Source organism: Coturnix japonica, chromosome 3 (genome assembly GCF_054131305.1).
Source record: "Coturnix japonica strain WE chromosome 3, WE-NBRP24, whole genome shotgun sequence".
Taxonomy (NCBI): domain Eukaryota; kingdom Metazoa; phylum Chordata; class Aves; order Galliformes; family Phasianidae; genus Coturnix; species Coturnix japonica.
The window spans coordinates 37,384,118-37,405,969 of NC_140665.1; the positions used below are offsets into that span (position 1 = coordinate 37,384,118).

The window sequence follows — 21,852 nt, forward strand, 5'->3', positions numbered from 1 at the left end:
TTCTCCATGGTGTCCTCTGCTAATTTAATGTGTTCCCTACTCTCATTTCTTCAAAGATATTAATGAAAACACCGTACACTGCCAGACACAAAACAGATGGCTTCAGACTTCATTTGATACGTACCGCCAGTCTGACAGTGAAGCATTCATAACTGCTTTTAGTCTGCTTTTCTAACCAGCTGTATGCTCCTCTAATAGCAGTTTCTTCTAAACCATGTTTCTTTACTTAGTTTATGAAAGTGTCAGGTGAGACAATGACAAAAGCTTTACTAAAACTGAGATCTAAGACCTGCTATAGAAGGAAATTAGATTGATTGGATGTGATTTGTTTTTGTCAAATCAGTGCTTGATGTTCCTCATCCGCTTGCCATCATCTAGGTGCTGGAGAACAGCTTAACCGATTTCCACTTCCAGCATTTTCCAGGAATTGAAATTAAGCTGCTTGCTCTCTGACTCCTTGGGCACCTCTGAGTAGAGACCAGAGGAAGAAAGTAACAACCATTTGTGTCTTTGGCATCCTCACTGAGTAACTCCTCCTCGTGCAATTCAGGTCTTTCTTTGGCCCTCCTTTTACTTCAAGTACATAAACTTCACTGCTCGTTGCATCACCTGTATCTTTTTCATTTCATTCCTCCTCTTAGCAACATGACCTAGTTTGACTTTCTGTCTGCTTCCTCTGCACATCTGAAACTAATGAAGAGCTCACGATTTAATCACTTTGTACCTTATGGGCCTCCTGTAGGGCTTGTGCTACCAAGCAGTTCACGAATGGCTCTTTACTATTTCTTCTGTGATTGTGCCTTCCACACAATTTCCTTAGAGCACAGTTAACCCTTCAAATGTCCTTTCTGCTTCAGATTTGCCACTTGAAGATCACTCTCACCCCAGCTGCTTTTCACCTTTGCCCGCAGACCCAAGTTTCCTGTATAAGTCAGAACCAAATACTGCAGAGCATCTAGTCAGGAAGAAGCTAGATTAAAGAGCTGATAGCTGCAGTCAGTTCAGGGAAGAGCACAGAAAGAGCACCAGCACAGAGCTAAACAGATATGCCCCTGCGTATTTAGCACTTAGTTGTGTCAGAAAAAATTAATATTAATGTTCACAGTTATCTGCCCCCACCTATGAACTTGTCATTAAATTCAGGAGAGCTGGCTAACAGTGGTGGAAACATTGTTATTTGTGTAAAACTTGAACAGTGTGAGACTTACCATTGCTGTTTGTTTGCCTTAAGACTTTTTGATGGTATTTATTGTATCTTTGCACAATGAGGGGGCTTAGGCTTTGCAAACATTTGGAAATTCTGGGTAAGAAGCATGCAGTTAGATCTTTCATTCAATTAAGCATTGACATTACAGTGATGGGGGTTCAGGCCTGCAAGCACGGCATCAAGAAGCCCTTGCTGAGCCAGAGCTCACTGTGTTCTGAGCTCTTTAAGCACTGTTGAACAGGGCTTCGGCTTCTCACCAGCCAACCAAGATGCTTCAGGCCTTCAGGGCCAGTTTGATCTCTCCCAGTCAGCTTCTTCCTGTGCATGGTGTGAACTGGTCCTGGTAATAACTTACTCTAGCTGCATTAATAGTAGAAAAGCTCTGCCTAAATGTACCTTCCTGCTTAAAACTCCCACTCAGAAATTTGCTTTGGAAGCTGCTTGCCCTCTGCTCCTTACTGCCATCCATCCAAACCAGTCTGCCTCTCCCAGGCAAGGGCTGTTCCCATGCAACCTCCCTGTGCAGTGCTGGAAAAGCTCACCTGAGCAGAGCGATGTCAAGTTGGCTTTGGGCTGCCATTCATAGCCTGAACGTGTTCTTGCAGAAGTCCCTTTACATGATGAGCAATTGGTCTGTGAGCAGCACGGCAGTCAGTAACTCTGCTGTGAGTTATTTTAATGATGTTATTGATTTCATTAGCTCCATTTTGTTTTGCTTCATGACATCAACTCTTGGCGCCAGGCTTAAGTGGCAGCTAATTAATTCAGCATAAATAATGTTTCTTTATGGGGCAGCTAGGACCAAAGAGAACTCCTGAAGCTTCCAGGGATGTTTGCCCAGAAGCTGGGATGGTTTGTAAAGGAATTGTTGACCTAGTTTTAATATTCCAAATAATCACTTTAGTACAACTTTATAACTTACTCCTCTCTATGCAGCCAATATCACACCATTAGAAGAAAATATTACCAAAGAGCCATGATGATACAACAGTAGCTCGTATTCTTGCAGACAGTCCGATCTCTCTTCTTTGTCTAGAAGCTGGAGTTTGATATGTTGTCCAGTGATTGCTCTTTGAGTCATTGGAAGCTCCTACAAAAAGAATAAATTTACAAACTGCTGTGATAGTTTCATAGTCTGACTGAGCATCCATGGCATCAGATGGAGAACTCTCCTGATGGTACTCTTGGAATCTGGGTCAGACTTTATAATGCTCCAGACAAGCTGTCAAGAAAGCAGCAGGAAGATCTTAGAGGCATCCCCATGAGGACGTAGATGGGTAATTGTTTATTTTTTAAGCACATACCTAGAGGTTTAGGCAACTGGCAGACTTAAGTTAACCAAGAGGTATTTGGGTTAAAAGAAGTCACCCTGCTGGCAAGCAGAGAGTCCCCTGAAATTTCGGTTCATCTTTCCTGAAGTAAAATCAAAAGTAGCAGCGCCACCTCATCATTCCAAGTTTCCTAAAACAAAGTATCTATTAAATGTAATTACCTCAGGTAAAAACGTGTTGTAACTTATAGACTTTCCATTTCCCCTCTGAGGAAACCTGCTTGCTCAAAGCCCTGCCCCTGTGGCCTGACTCAAGGCTCCTGTTGGCTTTGGTGAGAGCTGACCAAAAGCAGTATGTTGGACCCCACTTGTCATGCTCTTGGCACTTTTGCAGAAAGAGTTGGAAGGACAGCTCACCCCAGCTTGTGTTGCAGCAGCAAAGATAATGCTCGCATCTGCAAGAGAAGCTGCAGCCAACAACATGGTGCCAACAGCCTCCAAGTGAACGTAGCTGGTGTGCTTCTGTTTCACTGAACTTTTATCTACCATATAATTGTGAATGGGAATCCCTGTGCAAAGCGGGTCTTCATCCCACTATTTGCATTCTATTTCTTTGTCTAATGGCAATGTGGCTATTTTCTTTGCTCCCTGAACTGTCCAGCTTTTCCTTCCTTCTTCCCTTCCTAGCCCCTCCCTACCCTCTTCATTTCTATTCCAATATATTTTAACAAGATTGTTTATTGGATACTAGTACATGGGTAAAGACTATCTCTTTGTGTCAAACCTTTGGCTTCACCACAACACCATAAACCACCACTGGAAAATAAAACTATAAAGCAGAGGTGTATCTCGAGTAAGTTATTTGTGTTGAGCACATGTACGGATACTTATTTTACCTTGTCAATCATAGATCAATTAATGGACATTTTCTTTAGTTGAAATATTGGAAAATAAAAATAAACTTAGGCAGCCCTGAGATCTGTCATGAGTGGCACAGACAGGGTGTAGGTGGCATGTTAACCCTCTGCTTCTCATAGCACAGAAGCTTGGGGGCATCAGAGTGAAAGAGCAGGTTGTGTGAACGCCTCACTCTGGGTCAGTTTTCTTGTCAATGTATAACCAGACTTAAAATGTGGTTAGGCAAATTCCTACCTAAAAAGTCCTTTGGGGCACTGAACATCTAGGGGACTGTACCACTGCCCAGCTGCCCTTTGTGTCTGAGTTTTCCTAAGCTATCATCCTGGCTCTTCTCAGATGTGTCTACCCAGCCACCTCTGCACACCTCAGTTCTCTGCCTTCCACCTTCTCCCTGCCTCCCATCTGGGCATTTCCACCCATTGTGCAGCTGCCCCACCAACAAACCACTCCAGAGCAAACTTTGTCCTCTGCCACCTGGCAGCAAATCTCTGCGGTATGAATTGTCACGGATCTTCTGCTTCTAATGGAAGGCTGACAACCTGTGAAGGATACGTCCCGCATTATTTCTCAAACACTTTTTTGAGTTGGAAGGATCTCTTCAGTTATTTTTGTCAAAATGGGAGTGCACTTTCTCCATTTGTTTCTTTATTTCAGGAATTCAGTTCTTGACCATGTTGAGGAATGAGGTCAAAGAGCTGGCTTTATAGTATGCTGGAGAGAAAATAACTCCTACTTAACAAACAAATAAATGAACAGTTCCCCACTGCTCAGTAGGGTGTGATGCGAGTTCCAAATTTACACATGATACCTTTCAAACCATGGCATGGCTTTGCTAGCACTGTTCAAAGTGAAAAGCAGGCATGGAAAAACCTAACTCACTGAAAATGCATTTGAAAATGCTTTCTTAAGGATAAAATGCAAACTGGAATATAAACCCAATTTCACAATATTGCATTGAGAATTGTTTTGGTTTTGGAAGGATGTAGAGTGCGGGCTGAGATCAGCTGCCTGCACAGGCCTTGTTATAATAAATCGCATTGCACTTTTCATCCCCAGAACAATCTCCAGTGATACGGTACATTCTTTATTAAGAGTGTTCCGCAGCAATCAGAGCTGAAGGGAAGGAAGGAAATAGCTTGAAGAACATGGCAAGAATCCCTTAAAGTTAAGGGAGGGGAATGGGGAAAGTTATTTTAAAAGTACAGGTGGTTGGTGTAAATTATTGAGCACTTGAAATGTTTTCCCTTGATAATTCTAATCACCTTGTGAAATCAGTCATTCATGCTTTTGAAAAACTCTTGATTTATTGGGAGCTTTAATCTATTCGTTGCAGCTCGAGAGCCAACCGTGCATTCATCACTGTGGGCAGAAAGAGCTGGGCTCAGCCCTGCAGCAGAACTCAGTGCTACAGCTGCTAAGCATGCACCACCATAAAATGAATGGTGTCCACCCTGAGAGGGATGCTGATGACTGGAGGCACCCATCAGCTTGCTGCATCAGGGCTCGGGACGTGGAGTTGTTCCCTCAGACTCCAAGGGTGTGGGGACCATGGGGCAGTGGCACGGGAATGAAGATGTTTTGAAGTGTCCCTGAGACATTATGCCTTCATATTGCATGGGAAGGCTTCATGGGATTGTTTGTGCCAGATGGGTCAGCCTCAGAATGGTGCTATTGATAAAGGCTGGCTTAGCAATAGGGATCAGTGATTCTGGATGACACTTCACAGCTTCAGTCATGGTTCCTTCCAGGCAGAGCCCTCCTCTTGCTGTTCTTCGGGCACTGACTTACTTTTTTTCTGCTGTATTTGGGGATTTCTCTTGTCATTGTAATCTGGGAATAGCTCCAGTTTACTGTGGATGATGATGTTTGTTACCAAGGTGCTTGGCCACAGTAATAAGACCAACTGGTACCAGCTCAACTCTCACATAATTAGCAAACACAGTCAAATATCACCACAATGAATACAAAGGTGATTTAGATAAATGAGGGTTAGGATAAACAGGTGATATTTTAGTGTGCTTAATGCATTAACATCTTAATAGCCATTAAATGATTTGACCCCATTTCTGCTAAGTGAGCATTTAATAAACAAGTTTTGACTGCAGTGACATTGTGCAAAGGTCACTGTGAGAACTTTGAGCAGACAGACACCATCTTTGTGACTGAACAACACTGTGCACAGTGGGGCGTTGCATTGGGTGTGATAGCAGAGCATGACAAGGTTTCTTGTCTGCAGGCTGCCTAAAAGCAAGGGAGATTGAGCAGACATGCAGGACCCCGGCTCTACCTGGATTACCTGCTGTCAGCTGCCAGCTGCTAAGTGTTCCTCATCTTTCTTTTCTATTTTCCCTTTTTTCTTTTATTTTGACTCCTTTTTCATCCTTTTTTTTCCCCTTTCTTTTTCTTTCCCCCCTCACCCCCTTATTCTTCTTTTCTTGACATAGTTGGAGTGCATGGGGACTTGCCAGAAACAAGAGGGCAGACCTTTTGCTGAGGGGCTTGCCTTTGGCATTAGTGGAAAAAGGATTTGCTCTTTAATGCTCTATATTAGAACTATTCAGGATGCTTGAATCCTAATTCAGCTATTAAGACTAGTTTAGGTAAAACCACAGTGGGGTTGTTGGGGCAAATTTGGCAGATCCATAGAGTGAAGTGTTTCCCTTTTTCCTTGTCATCATTCTGTGTATCAGGAGATCCCTTCCTTTGCTTGGAGTGCCCAAGTGCTGTCCTTTCGAGACACAAGGATGACAGTAAGGCAGTGGGATAGGGGGCAGGACCAGGCCCACCTCTCACCCCGCTTAGCTCTCCACCTGCACCAAATTCCCCTGTGGCGGCTGCGTAGTTCAGTGCAACACAGAGAGTGTCCTGAACGCTATTAAACATGAGAACAATGCCAGCTGAGCCTGAAGAGTGAGCAGTGAGGGCTCCTGGGCAGCCTGCTTCCTCCCAGCCCCAGCACGTGTTGCTCAGAAGATGTGCTCCTGCACAGCTCTCATCAGCTCTCAAAGCGGCATCCACTTCTTTTATTTTTTTGAATCCTAGCAATGTAGCTGCAGACGTAAAACATAACAGCCATTTAGAAACTGTATGACTTTCCCTAATTGCCTGCAACAGTTTCAAGATAAGTCATTTTTAAGAGAATTGCTTTGAACAGAGACGACTTTAAAACAGACTTCCGTACTTCTTAGTTTTGCTTTTGTCTTGGCACAGATGCTTACCCTCTCTCTATCTCCTTTGTAGAGTTAATTATGCAAAGGCGAAGAAGCTACACTAACGTTGTAATTTTGTTTGGCAAGGTGAGCCGCAAAACATATGCTGTGTCATGCCTTTTTATTACTGTGCAAGAATTGCCAAAGAAGCCTAAGGAGGAATCAAGGACATCATCGTTGCGAGGAAAAGAGGAAACAGCCCAGTTTTACAACACTGAGGCTTGTAACCGCTTGCGGTAGATACTTTCAGAACTGGTTTAATTTTAAATTATTCTTTTGCCAACCGACAGCAGCTTCAAAGCTACTCTTGTTTGATCCCACCTCTTTCTGATCCCCATTGAGTCATTTTACAGTGCCCTGCCAACCAAAGTCCAACTGATGCAGGCAGCACCACAGCAGCAACAACTCTGTCCTCTGCACTGGAGGTTGCATCACCAAAGGTGGCTCTAACCAGAAAAGCACTGGTCTCCTGTGCCCACTCTGGCTGCTCGATGTGCTGCTACCATCCCAAGGGCGGTTTCCAGTTGGAGAGGATCAAGGAACCCATTTGGGTTTAAAATAACTAGGCTGAAAGATAAGATTATGCACAACTTGGTCTCTTTCCAGGACATCGGTTTCCTGAGAATCTGGAAAGATACAGAAGAAATGTGGGTTTTGGTATATGACAAATCCACACTGACTTCTCCCCAGTGCTTTTGTTGCAATGCCTTTGAGCTTGTGCAAAACTACGGAAAAGGCCACAGAAGGGGGAGCTTAGCAGAAGGAAGCCTGGTTTCTCCACCAGAGATGAATCATGCTGAAACAAAAGTGTAGCCTCTTCCTTATTGGAAGCTGGGATAATGCTTGTGCTGTGCAGAGAGGAGCCCACAGCAGCAGCCTCCAGGCAATGGGACACACTTCGGGAGTCATTATCATCTGCCATCAAACACAGCCCCAGGCCCAAGGAGGGGCTTTAATGAGCAGGGAAAACACCACAGAAGAACTGGAAATGTTCCCCCTCAGGTCAGTTTGCTCGCCATTAGTGTTTCCTTACCTCCTCTGCTGTAGGCAAATGCATTTTCTGTATGTAAGAATTTGTAGAACTGATAACCAACTTCACAGGGATGGGAAAGGGCAAGAATGCTTTCAGAAAGCCTCAGGTTTTCTTACACATCCCTGAAAGACAGTCCTCAGCGCAGACACAGCCCCAGACAGCAAAGAATTGCTAATGATGACAATGCCTGCAAGGAGCAGAAATGCAGAAAGTGATGGAGAGGTTTGTAAGAGGGGCTTTGAGAGAGAGAGCACTGCACCACCAGTGTTTCAGGAATAAGAGGCAGAACTACTCACAGACACAGGCTAATGCTCACTGTCCAGTCTTGTGCTGCTTTCTGCCCCAGATATGACAGATATGACAGCTTCAAGTAAGATTTTCAAATTTGTCATAAAAGCAACAGTTTTTGGAGCAATGTGGTGACACTAAACATGTCCTTTCAAAGGACCTGAGATATGGTAGCGGTAGAGATTTGGGAAAAAGCAGCTACTGCAGAAATCTGCAACTTGTATTTCGTATCCCGTCCCCTGTGACAATTCAGTTCTATTGGGAAACTCTATTCTCGTGGTTAAAAATAAGCCAGCAGTGTGGAAAGAATGAGATGAGAGAAGCCCCACTGCTGTTTGTTCAAGCAGTCACACCTCACATCCTCAGAGACACAGTTTCAGCAGTGTCAAACACAAGCTCAGCCCCACTGCCATGTCAGCTCTAGGATAACCACACCTCTAGGGGCACTGCAGAGGTACCAGCAAATGTGGCAGGCCAGCCTTCATCCTCGTAGCTTAGGATGGCAATAGCCTTCAGCCCAGATTAGCTCATCGCTTAAGGGAAAGAAGTGCTGGAAACCACTTCTGAGCTCATCCCAGCAGAGTAGCATTACCCATAGCACTTATCTGCGGTTATCTGTAGTTGCAGGTGACCTGACATGAGACTCAGTTGCACCCGCACACTTTAAATTCGAGGCAGGCATAAGACATGAGATAGTACATGTTGCTCATGTAGGAAAATGCCTTCGTTAATATTCAAGCCTGAGGACTAGCCTAAGGTAGAGAGTTTTTTGGAGCAGTGTGCTGCACACAAGACATTTAAAATCCAGACACTCCTCTAACACTTAAATACTCGTACCAGAACTGATGCACCCAAAATCAGGTCTTCACAGGAGCTCCATTTCCTCTGAGCTGTCCGTGCAACCAACAGACTTACCTTGTATGGGTGGAAATATTCTTGATCTCTGGTGATCAAAAGCCATTCTGCAGTGCCTGTCAGAGAGAAAGAGCAAGCAAAACCTCAAGACGCTGCAGGACGTGTGGGGCTCACGTCTCACTATCTACGTGCTCCTCTGCACCAAGCCAGTGGTATCAAAAGTGGATATCTATCCTCCTTTTGCCCCAGAAGCACAGTTTAGAGGATACCTGGGTCTGTTGGTCACAGCGTGGGTAACTCCTAGGGGGATTAAGTGATACGTGGAGAGGCACTGGCTAAGGCCTAGTGGAGAGGTGCCCCACACAGGTTCAGCTGCCCTGTAGCAGCGGCGTGACACAAAGCCTGTGTGTATCCCAGCAGTGTGGCAGGGCAGGTGCTGGGGCAGGAGCTCCTTCCATCATGCTAAGATGTTTCCGAGTGAGTCACTGCCCTGTCATCTGAAATACTGGGTCAGGCGCTGTAGTTTAAACCCCAGATGATGGTAGGTGAGCGGACAGGTGATCACACCCCTTGCAGTAACAAACCCGTGGGAGGCTGGAAGGTACCTTGAGGCCAGGGCAGGTGCTTGCTGAGTGAGCGTGTCAGCGCTCTGAGGCTGGTGGGAACCATTCCTCTTGGCATTTGCATTGCTCTGGAAAATGAGTTGCATTGGTGCTGAAGAGCTAGAAACTTTTGCATTGACATGTATTTTAATAGGCAATTAAACTAAAATAGACTTGATGTAAGTGAAAATTACACAGCAGCAGCACCCAGGATAAGACTAATCAGGATTATTTGTGAATTCCCACTTATGTTTCTATTGGAAGAGCCAAAATGATGTACCGTGTGCTCATTCTGGCTCCACATGTTTTGTTGTTGTTGTTTTGCTGGCATTAAACCACCTGTTGGAAGACAGACCTTGCATTATCCTACATAAAGGCAGCCAGTGCAGTGCTGACTCGTCACCAAGGTTTGAATAAATGGAAGTTTACTATCATACGGATCAGCACTTTGCACCAGGAAGCCCCAGTGTTTACCATGCTTCCTTGGAAGCCATAAAGGCACGTCTTTTTCTTCCACTAGCAGCCCACGTGCACAGGGCTCTAACTGAAACGGTTTAACACTGGCCCTTTTATTACACCAGCACAACTCCTTCCCACAGGTTGGCCCTTCACCTGATGTTACTCATTGCTTTTTGTGTACATATAGGAATTTCATTTGAAGTGTAAGCAGATAAGTACTGCATCTGCTCAGTCATATTTCCCCAACACCTCTCCCTTTGTTCTTTTTGCCCTTTACCCTCTGGGTTTTCTTCGCCAAGGATCCCTGCCCTCACCCAGCCACTCTCCCCTTCCTTAGCATCACTCTGCCCACCTCTGCTTCTGCAGTAGAGGAAGAGTGTTTGATAGCATTAGGCAATGCCTTTACCATTTGGTGATGTTAATGCTCTCGCTCTGAATCAATTTCCTCTTTGTTTGTCTGTGATGGAAAGCTCCGTGAAATTTGCAACGGTTTTGCTGAAATGAGAAAAGGGAAGGACAAGACCTGCAGCCAGGCACTCTGCAGCCCCTCCCAGCTCTCCGGTGCTCAGGGTAGGGGTGCAGGCTGAGTCACTCAACCCTTCACCAGCAAACACCCGTGGAGGCACAAAAGGGCTGCTGACAGCAGGCAGCACGCAGCCAGCTTGGATTAAAGGAAACTCTGGGTTTTGCAGGGTGAATCAGGTCAGATACACTGCTTCAGAGAACAGAAATGCAGAGGTATGGCCAACCAGATGGGGTGCTGGGCTGCCATGCAGCTGCACAACCTTTCTAGCAATCAGTCCAGCAGAAAGCAAGGGAAGGATCATAGGCTCAGTGCTAACCAGGGCTTTTGGTTCTTTGCTTGGAGGGCTCGCCTGGCAAAGCTGCTCCCTGAGGTCTGCAAGTCTACTGAACAGATACCCCGACACCCTGTGGCAAAGCTCCTGTGCTGGGGGAACGAGGCTCATGTCTGTGAACTACTGCTGGAAATGCATGCTCGGAGCACACAGCAGGAAGGAATGACACAGCTGTACCTCCACACCTTTCAGCACTTGCTTAGAAAAGGGCAGAGAGGTGTGTTTAAATTCTCTTTTCTTCTTCCCTTGTTTGGCTAGACAAGTCCCAGGCCGTAGCTGGATAGCACCAGCTAGACTGTATGTCTGGACACTGAGTCCCACTCTGTTTTAAGGGAAAATAAGCCCCACCCCAGAGAGTCTGCTTGCAGCTCTGGCAGTTCTCTGCCCATGTTCTCCACATCTGAAGCCAGGCAAGCCCAGGAACAAAGCTGCACATTTCCAGTCACTGATTCACAGCCTATGGCAGGTCCTGCAGGATGGTTGAAAACAGTGCCATGGGGCTGGCAGCTTGCTCCCACAGCCAGTGCGTCCCAACCACACCTGCCTTGGACCTGGAGAAAGAACCCTATGATCCCTGTGTGGTCCTTCAGCATCACCCAGCATCTCCATCCCAAACACTGTGTCTTCCTTCTTCTTCCTGCTCCTTAATGCAACCACTCATATGGAAAATGAATCAGCCCTCCTTGGGCATCTTTCCAGTGGCCCCTCTGACTAATTCTGCCCAAAACAGACAGGCTGACCCTGTGCAACAGAGTGATCGTGGCAGACAGGACTGGGTCACGTTTGGGTGGAGGAAGGGAAAAACTGTTTCGCAGGCCTGCCCAAAAATCCTCATGTTGACTCTGCCAAAACCACACCAAACATATGGTAAATGAAATAGCTGGCATGGAGCTGCTTTGGACGTCAAGAGTGTTTCAGCACTGTGGACTGCTCTTTAGCTGTCTTGAATGTTATTTACACTGTTTTAAGTATCTCCACATTTAAGGGAGAGAAGGCAAAGAAGGGGGCGATGCCAATATTTTGTGCATTTGATGCTTTTCAAATGCACATTATTTTTATAGCCATGGTAGCACAGTCCCAATGCTTGTCTTGTTCTGTGGCTGAGAACAGTAACGGCATTGCAGAAGGTTTCCCTTCCTCGTGTAGCAACAGACTTCTGTGGAAAAGCACACAGAAGCATTTTCTCTCTCAAAACAGGAGCTGTGCCTAATTCACCATATAAATGTCCTGCACATTTCATGGAGCTGATGAAATCATGTACAGATGGAATCCCTCTTAACAAAGGCTTTATTCACAGGGCAGGTTTCTCTGCCATGTATCTTTGACTGTATTCCAGCTTATACAGCTATTCCCACAGAACACATCCATGGAGCCAGACCATTTTCTGGGCAGATACAAAAGGTGGAGGTGCTCAGCTCCTGACGCTGCACTGTGGCTTCACTACAAGTCTGAGGCTGGGAGTCAAGCCAATGAGCAACTCCTTTCCTCACTGTGTGTTGTTCACCTGGACTCAAGCACACAGTGCCATTTGCAGGGTCTGCCAGGTACTCTGGAAAAAACACTGCAGAATAAGAACTTGAGAAAGAGCATCCAGAGAAGCCAGAGGTCTTTAGTCATTTGGGAGATGGCCATAGGAATGGAGTTGTGGTGGCTACAGCTAAAAAAGATGGGTGAAAATAAAGCAGCCAAATTGTGATTAACATTTAAAAAAAAAAAAAAAAAAAAAAAAGTAAATAATAATAATTTTTTAAAAAAAGTGACTTTTCTACTTTTCTTGAGATGGAGGTATAGTTTTTCTTCTTGAAGCTGCAGTGGTGGAGAGCTCACCTCCTCATGTAGCAGCTGGCAGTCCACTGCTGTCGGCATGTTTTAACCCTTCCACAGCCCCAGCTCAACCCACAGCTTCTCCCATTTGTCCATAAGCCACAGTGTCCTGACACTATTGCACTGATGAGGTTCCTGTGTAAAAGAAGGCAAGGGCTGCTGGCCTGCTTGCATGCACACCTTCCCAGCACTGAAAACCCAGCTCTCATATCCCCTGTTCATCTAACAACCTGATCTAGACAAGGAAAATAGCAGGCTGATCTACGCTGCACAGCAGACTTCCTGGCACAGTCCAGCAGTATTCTTCCATGAACCCTTTTCCCTGTCTTTCTTTTTTGCCCTTTGTTCAGTGCTCAGTCAGTAACTTCTTAGAAACAAGTCGCTAACTGCCCACGCTCAAAACGAGAACAGTAACAACAACAAAAGGAATGATACAGAGGGATGACTTCAGCGAGTTTGGAAAGATCTTCTCGAGTGAAACATTCCTTTACTCACACACACAAGAAAGCATCAAAATTCTCTGCGGCTGATGTAAACAGCAGAAAGAAAAAGTCATCTGGAAGGACAGGATGATTCATACCAAGGACCTGACTGGCAATATGCATCAGTGTTGAAATCCTCTGTGCAAGATGACTACATGTGAAAGCAAAACCAACGAGATCCCAGCTTTTGCCATGAGAAGCGTCATTAATGGCAGAGCAGCGTGGTTAGGCTCCTAATGCCACAACCCTTGCTCATGGGAGTAACCCTTGCTCACTCATCTGACTGGTCGCAGCAAAGAGCTCTGTGTCACCCAGGTGAGAATGCTTTACGTAAGGGCAGCCACAGCAGCAGGCTGGAGCATGCTCAGCTGTTGCAGCCTATCTTGCAGAAGGGGCTTTGGAGCAGGAACAGAAAGTTCAATAGCAAAAGAGAAGGGTTTTTCTCCATCTTGCCAAAACTCCTTGCTAGGGTTTCCTCGCAGAAATCCCTGATTTGAGCACTTTAGGGAGACTGGAAAGTTCAGCCAATCTTTCCCTTTATGTTAATTGTGTTGATCCAAATGGTAACAGGGCACAAAAGGCCACGCTGACTTTATGCATTGTTATGAGATACTTTCCCCTGCATATCTGAATCTGTTTACTTAATCTTCCAGGCCTTTACCCATGAATATTAAACTCCTTGATCACTATGCATTAGGAGTCATCTTTGCACCATCTGTTTGTATTTGTCATCTAACCCTTGTAAATAATAAAATGTACTTTGTTCTCAAGTTCGTGGATCCTAGCAGGAGAGTGATTACCACGGAGGAAAAGTACTGTGTGAAGCTATTAGCAGCCACAGGACTCTGCTTTAGCTCCCTGTCTCCTGTCTGCCCTGTGTGAGACAAATGTACCAAGTCACAGGTTCCCTATTGTTCTCCGTATCAGCCTATTTCTGCTGCCAACGCATTCACCGCTATTACGGTCATTAAACTAAATCCAAAACCTACCCCAAAGAGTGACTGTTAGCCTCCTTAGTTTCCTTGTAGTCCCAGAAGAGGTGATTTCAAGTTCACATCTCTGAATATGATGCAGAAAGCCTAGCTTATGTGTGTAAAACAAGCTAATAACAGAAGAGGAGTTGCATCCCTGGATGCCAGTATTCAACTGAGAGGTTCAGCTGAGAGGTACAGGTCACAAGATGCCAGGAAAACACCAAGGGAAAATGAAGAAAGTGCAGTCTCTACAATACAAAATTAATCCTTGGAGTTCTGGCTGAAAACAGTGTGCAACAGGAAGAGCCTAGCCACATATTACTGAGGTTCAGCTCAACTTCACCAACTAAGACAAGTATGTTTCACCTGGGAGAGAGGCCCATAGAGACTGCAGGTCCTTATGGAAAGCCACAGCTGCTGGCAGGCACACCTCACACACCAGTATCTCCCTGCAGCTGCTGGGAGACGTGCCTGACAGCAGGCTTACGTCCATTTACATCACCCAATGAGTTGCCTCTCCATGCTCTTATAAGTGAATTTGGATGTCGGGCAACTATCACCAGTCCTCAGGCAGCTGCAGTCTATTTAAAACCTAATGGAGTTGATTAGAGAAGGGATCATTTAGGAGATGATATGGGATCATACTGTATCTACCTGTCGTGGTGGTAGCACCAAATTTAGACAAGAAAATTGTTGCCAAGTGTTTGCTTAACTGGAAGAGCTATCTGGGCTTGGACAAGATACTACTCGCCTCTCTGCTCAGCCTTGCAAACATCCTACGCTAGGAGGTTACCTATTAAGTGATAGACAATAGATCCTTTTAATTGTTAGTGCGTTACGACCTTAGACTTTGCCCAGGTATTTAATAACACCATCTGCTGTCTAGCTCTGCAATACTATTATTTTTACATGAGGATTACTCTTCCTGCTTCACAAACAGCGTTGTAATAACAGAGCTAAGTAAGAGCACAGCAGCGTGGTACTTACACCCTACTGCCCAAGTAAAACACACAGGAGGTGCAGCTCACCCCAAGTTTCCAGACGTATTGTCTCCAGCCTGGAAGTCTTGAAGTGCTGCAGGCCGAGGAGCTGTGGATCCAGTCTTGTGGGTTGCACTCAGGAAAAGCTCTCACCTCGCCTGAGAAAGGGCCAGGAGCGAAATCCATCCCTGTGTAGGCTCTCTACTCCTTGACTGGCTCTGCTTTTCCCATTTTCTTCCCCAAAACAACAGCAATGTTCTGCTGGCCATGAGCTAGGAGTCGCTGCGCCTTCAGACTTTTTTCTCATTAATAACATGCTCTTGCAGCACATGCATTTAGTTCCAAATATTCATATTTATCTGGTTTTATATCTGTATCTACAAAGGGTCCGAGACAGACAGTGATGAGACTTTTGGCACTTTCAGCTGAAGTGCCTCTGTACCAATGCACACAGCACAGGAAGTAAGCAGGAGGAACTGGAAACCGTGGTGTAATTGGAAAACTACAGTTTATTGCTATAATGGAAACATGGTGGGATGACTTACAAGAGGAATACTGTGCTTGAGGGCTGTAAACTTTTTAGAAGGAATAGACAAAGTAGGAGAGGTGGGGGAGTTGATCAGTGAAAAGGAAGAGCTGGCCTCCTTGGACATGAAGAAGACTGAGGTATTTAACAAGTTCTTTATCTCAGTATTCATGGTCAGTCAGGCTTCTCATGTCTCTTGTGTCCCTGAACTTCTAAGTAGGGGTCAGGGAAGCAAAATCCCTCCCAGTGTAAGAGTGGATCAAGTCTGAGACCTCCTCATGAGGTGGAATGTGTACAAGTCTATGGGGCCAGATAACATACATCCTGAAGTTTTGAAGTAACTGGCTGATGTGGTTGCCAGAAGATGTTTGGCATTGTCCCACATCACATCCTTATCTCTAAATTGAGGAGAGACTGATGTGAAGGCTGGGCTATTATGCAGACAAAGAATTGGTTGGATGGTTGTAGCCAGAGGGTTGCTGTCTATGACTCTATGTCCAAGGGAAGACTGGTCACGAGTACTATCCCACAGGGGTCCATCTTGGGGCTGGTGCTCTTCAGCATCTTTATTGATAGTGAGACTGAGTGTACCCTCAGCAAGTTTGCAGATGATGCCAAGCTGAGTGCTGCAATTGATGCAATAGAAGGGAGGGATGCTCCCTTTGGACGTGCTCGAAAAATGGGCACATGAGAAATTAATGAAGTTTAACAAGGCCAAGTGCAAGGTTTTGCACTTGGATTGAGGCAATCCCAGATATGAGTACTGACTAGGAGTAGACTCCTTGAGAGCAGTTCTGGGGAGAAGGACTTGAGGGTCCTGATGCAAAAAAAACCACACATGAACCAGCAGTGCATCCTGGACTGCATCAAAAAGGGGGCAGGTGATGGGGAGAGGGATGTCCTGCTCTGCTCTACCCTTCTAAGGCCCCATCTGGAGTATTGTGTCCAGGCCTGGGGCCCCCAGCACAGGAAGGATGTGAAGCTGTTGGAGCAGATCCAGATGAGGGCCACGAAGATGATCAAAGGGCTGGAGCACCTCTCCTATGAGGAAAGGTTGAGGGAGTTGGGCTTGTTTAGCTTGGAGAAGAAAAGGCTCCAGGGGCACCTCACTGAAACCTTCCAATACTTAAAGGGAACTTACAAGCAGGAAGGGGACTAACTTTTTACATGGTCTCATAGTGACAAGACAAGGGAAAATGGCTTTAAACTAAAAGAGGGGAAATTTAAGTTAGATGTTAGGGATAGTTTTTTATTTTTTTACTCCATTATTCATTATTTTACTCCAGTATTCAAGGCTGGGCCAGACAGAGCCCTGGGTAGCCTGACCTGGTGGGTGGCAATTCTTCCAACAGCAGTGGGTTGGGACTAGATGGTCTTTAGTCTTCTCCAACCTAAGCCATTTATGAGTCTGTGATACCCTCCAGCTCCATTCTTCCATTGGAGCTCAGAAAAGGAGTGCTTTCCTTGGCTCTCTTTAGCAACAGAGGTCAAATATGAAACCAAACATATGAATGCAATTAGGAGGGTATGTAAAATATGGGGGCTGGACGTCTTAACAGTGTCCGAAACAGGCAAGACTTGACATGCCGTTAGTTAAAAAGGATTTTAAGTACTACAGGATGCTGGGCGGTGTATCTGGTTACAGCTGAAAAGAGCTTCTCAGTCTTCTGGCTGTATTATTTTTCTGGCATTTCAGGTGTATAATTTTGATCCTGAAACCCCAGTGTGCAGGATAAAAAAAAACAAATCACCTCTTTTGAAGTAAGCGAAACCATCCTTTTGGTCCTGATGCTAGTTTTGGAAGGAGATGAGAAAAAGCTCAGATTCCTCACATACCTGCCCTGTACCAATTCTGAAGCAAAGACAATTGTATGGACAGTTATTCGTGCTATCCAGAGGTGAATGCAGCAGGTTGTGATTTTTGAATCGCTTGTAAACGGAGAAAGAGGTATTACCATACTTCATATAGTTGAGTGGGGATTCTTCTTGCTGCTTCACAAATGACAAAGGAATGTCTAAAATCTGTGCCAAACGTATTTCCAAGAATGTACCTCTGCCCTTTACCTACCATTTGCATCTTCTTTTAAAGCTTTCCAAATGAAGTAGTAGACAACCCCTCCCCCCCCAACTAAAAACATGTGTGAGGATGTGGAAAGCTTTGAGATGTTTCCACACCCCGCTGACCTATTCATCAAAAACACATAACTCTTGGTATAGAGCAAAATTCAGAAGGCAAAACCCTGTCTGCATCAGCTGACTTCTTTCCCCCTTAGGCTACGGGCAACCCTGGTACAAATTCAGCTCAGCAGAGCTGCCCCAGCAGCAGTGTGCCCACAGAGCTCCCCAGTGCCCTAAGGCTGGAGGTGCTGAGCAACATCAGGATTGCAGGTACCCTCCTGACTGTCTTGGGAGCCTTCTCTTTGGTGCATACCTGCATCCCATGTGCAAAGTAAAAATCATGCACACAGTGACACGTTTTCACAGCCCCTCTCTCGGGTGGTGATTTGGCCTGGTATTATGTAAGATTTAACAAAAGATGGAGAAGACAACTATTTTAAGGAAGAATGTTAATTGAAGGCTGAGTCAGGCTGCAGCTAGTACAGAGATGTTTTTGAGAAGCTTGTACCCTTTTTCATTTGGTCTATTTTTTTTTCCTACCTAATTACAACGTGTGCAGAACTACATTTAACAATAATAGTAACTGGCAAAGGGCAGATGGATGATGAAGGTGGCTGTCCTCTTGCCCCTGGATCTGCAACTGAAGCCCATCCCAGGCTCTTGCAACTTGGCAGCTGCCACCATCCGATGGCTGCTCAGAGCTCATCCAGGCCCATTTGGGAGACTAAGTGAAATGCAAGCCCCAACCTCTGGAGAGCTGTTTAATGATAGTTATCCAGAGGAGGAGACCAAGGTTAATTGTCAGTTCCAGAATGGGTGTACCAGTTATTAATTTTGCTACAGTCCTTTTTATCACCTATGAGTTTGGCTGTGCTTCCTGGTAGGCACCTCCTTCTGGAGCTCAGCAGGGTGTTGGCGCATTAGGGATGCAGGTGAATACAAGAGGGATGACTCTGATTTTTGCAGCTCTGCTAGTGATGTTTACAAGTGTATCACTGGTGCCTAAACTTGTCAGTATTTCTCCTTAGTGTCACTGCACGGCAGTACACTATGCATAGGACTGAATACCCAAGTTGATAAAAACACCCTATTTACCTGTTTTTACTTAGTCTAAGAGACAGCACTGAGCAAAAAGGTGAGGCTGGGGACTGAGCACAGAGCAGCACCTTTGTCCCCATGCTGGCTGCCCAAAGGGGGGATGGGGAAGGAGGCAGCGATGGCAGCCAGAAACTAATTTCACTGCACTTTATGTTTCCTCAGATTGGGGAGTGCTTTTGTTAGCTCCTGTTATGTCAGAAAATGTAAATAACATGACTGCATCGATGGGCAGAAGAACATGGTCACCCATTGAGCCGCAGTACGGTGAGCCCATGGGGTCACGGCCTTCTGGTCTTCCTGTTGGTGCTGGGCCAGGGTTGCCCAGCCATGCTAACACACCCCAGGCAGCTCCCAGCCGGTCTGTCCCCCCGTACCCCGCAGACAATCGCCCATTGTGGCTTGTAGCTGAGGGCAGCCAACGCGGTGTCGGTGGGAGCGTCCAACAGCTATTTACCAGGCTGAAGAGAGCAGGCGGAAGATTTTCCACATCAATTGCCCTTTCTTCTGGCATCTGGAATCGTCCCTCTGAAGTTTTTATTTCCCTTCTGAGTGTAGTAACCTCTGAATTTCTCAAGTATTTCCATCATCTTTTCCTTGCTGTCTTTTTTTTCCACTGCTACTTGAAACGAGGGTGTGAAGTCAAGTGCTCAGTTAAAAACAGAATCATTTCCTTCTTTTTTTTTTTTTTTAAACCACAACATTTTGGCTCCAAATTGCCCGGGGTAGAGCCCACCAAAGCAGCAGAAGCTGCAGCACTGATGCTTTTGCTCACACCACTACTCGTGGAATCAGAGAATCAGAGAATAGCCCAAGTTGGATCTTGCATGTATTCATGCACCCAAAACTTCTCTGACGAAAATGAAATAACCACGTCCACCTCCCCTGTCTGTGCATGGACACACACACATGCTGACAACAGGCTGCTCCATCAGTGTCCCTCTGCCAGCAGCAGTAGTTGCATGTCACAAGGCAGCATTTCTGCAGTCAGCAGCACTGGGGAGCAGTGTTTGTGGTATGCTGTGCACCATGAGCATGGCTGCTTGTCCAGCAATTGTCCTGTAGGTAAAATTAGGAGTGGCTGCTGGTGTTTGTAGCATTGTCTATAAGTCTGTGTACGTCAACAGGCTGCTCCTGATGGCAGCATTGTGTACATCAGTACTTTCTTCCCATATTAAACACAAAATGGTTGGACAGACATATTTCTTTGGGACCAGTACTGATGTGAGAGCAGGACTCTACTGCACCTCTCCCTTCCTTCCCTGCACTGTGGCACTGGGTCAGGGCTCCCCATGGCATGGGGCTCCCCTGTGCCAGGGCCCCCCGGCTGGGCATGCCCGCAGGCCACAGGCTTCTGCAGAGCCCCTATATATATATATATATATATATATATAGCCTCGCCATGTCATCGCCGGGGTGTTCCACAGAAAGCAGGCAGAAAAGGATGGTTTCTGTTTCAAAATAAATAAATAAATAAATATTAAGAAAGAAAAAAAAAGGAATGAGAAACAAATGCACGATCTGTTTTATTCTTGTGCAGCGACTGCATGACGGCAGCTCTGCAGATTTGTGTGTTTGTGTGTGATTTGATTCTTAAATCACATTTCCTACGCCGCTATTTTTTATCTGCTTTTTGACACCGAGAGCTGCAACGCTTGTTCTTGCCTCTTCTACCAGAATAGATGCAAATGCAGCAAATGCAGCAGAACCCAAACGCTGCCCACAGTGGCTCTGACCAGCCTGATTCGATCAGAAACCAAGTTAAATAAATAGGGGTCACAGTCCCCGTCCTGCACTCACTGAAAGCTGTGCTTTCTCCCTCCCTGCAGCCGGGCTCTCTCCGAGCTGTGCTCCCCATGCGCAGTGTGCAAACACACAGCTCCTTGGCTTCCCACCAGTGTATATAAATATATGCAGTTATTTTTTATTTTTTTTTTTCCTTCGCAAAACCTGGAGGCTAAAGCGAGAGGGCAAAGGAGTACGTGACTAAAACATCCAAACTTCCTCTTTCATAAGCCATCACATGATGCAGTGCAATTACAATTCCTGCCTTGTCCCTGCCAATTGCAGGCGCATTGCCTCACCCGACAAACCCGGCTGTGCATGTGTGTGTGTGTGTATATGTGTGTATGAGTGTGGAGGCAGCAATCGCTGCAACCGCCTTGGCACGCCTCCATCTCCGGGCTGGAGAAAGAGGGCAGTGGGTGGAAGACGAAAACAAGATGTGTTTACTTAGCATGCAGGGATAAAGCGACTTTCCAGCCGGGAGGGGGTGCACGGAACAGCCTTACAGCGCTTTGATGCTACGAGAAAGGAGGGCCGCGCTGCGGAGCCGCGTTAACCCCCGCCTGGCCGTGGGGCACGATCCGCTCGGGGCTCTCCCGGTGCCTGAATCGCATCCCAGGTCCGCAGCCCCGGGAGCGCCGCAGGCACCGCCCCGCCGAGCCCCGCAAACGTCACAGCTCCCCCGGGCGTCCCCGCTGCCTGCTCGCCCCCTCTTCCCTCCCCCGTAACCTACATAACGCGGCGGGGAGGGCCGTGCCCGCCTGCGGGACGTGGCGAGGGGGACGTTGCCCCTCGCGGTGCCGCTGTGCGGGGACGGAGCGGAACGCCCGTGCCGTGCTTGAGCTGCGCGGGTTGTGCTCGTCCGCATTAGAGAGCGGAGGGTTTGTGGCTGCAAACGACAGGAAATCTCGAGCGTCCTATTTCCTGCGTGCAGTGACAACAGTTAGAAAAAAAAAATAAAGAAAAAAATAACAATACGGGCGATGGTTTTATTTACCCACGAGGCCCCTCCCGCCCGGGCCCAGTAGGGGACGGGGGCAGCCCCAGGGTCACCGGGGGGGGGTCGGGGGCGACCGAGCTCAGCGACCCCGCGGCGCTCAGCCCGCACCGTACGCGGTGACCCCGCCGGTGCCGAGCGGGAGGCTCGGGGCCGCGCTCAGCCCGCTCCGCTCCGCGTGGCCGGCGCTGGGCTCCCCCGGCGGCGGGCGGAACCCCCGGGGCCGGGCCGGGGGCGCGGGCAGAGCCGGGGCCGGGAGCGCGACGGCGGCGTGGTTGGCGTTGTTGGGGCGGGGGCGCCCATCGCGCAGGCGCGGCGGCACTGTCGAAGAATCGAGGCGGCGGCGCGCAGAGGCGGCGGTGGCGGCTGGAAC

At 46.9% G+C, this 21,852-nt stretch overlaps 2 long non-coding RNA genes across 4 annotated transcripts in view; one reads left to right on the forward strand and one right to left on the reverse strand.

Moving 5' to 3' along the window:
* LOC107311411 (uncharacterized) overlaps positions 1 to 21,459 on the forward strand; it is a 75,182-nt gene extending 53,723 nt beyond the window's left edge. Inside the window, exon 2 of the long non-coding RNA XR_014944765.1 lies at positions 1 to 21,459. This exon is cut by the window's left edge and continues 16,786 nt beyond it. This is a non-coding gene — a long non-coding RNA (uncharacterized LOC107311411).
* On the reverse strand, positions 1,872 to 15,563 carry LOC107311410 (uncharacterized). Of its 3 annotated transcripts, XR_014944767.1 has the most exons (4): positions 15,007 to 15,563; positions 8,841 to 8,896; positions 7,638 to 7,824; positions 1,872 to 7,230 (listed from the first exon to the last, which is right to left on the reverse strand). It is a non-coding gene; the product is annotated as an uncharacterized LOC107311410 (long non-coding RNA). The 3 variants fall into 3 exon arrangements; XR_014944768.1 differs by lacking the exon at positions 7,638 to 7,824 and having other exon boundaries at positions 1,872 to 2,297; XR_014944766.1 differs by having other exon boundaries at positions 1,872 to 7,824.
* Positions 21,460 to 21,852: the final 393 nt, after the last annotated feature.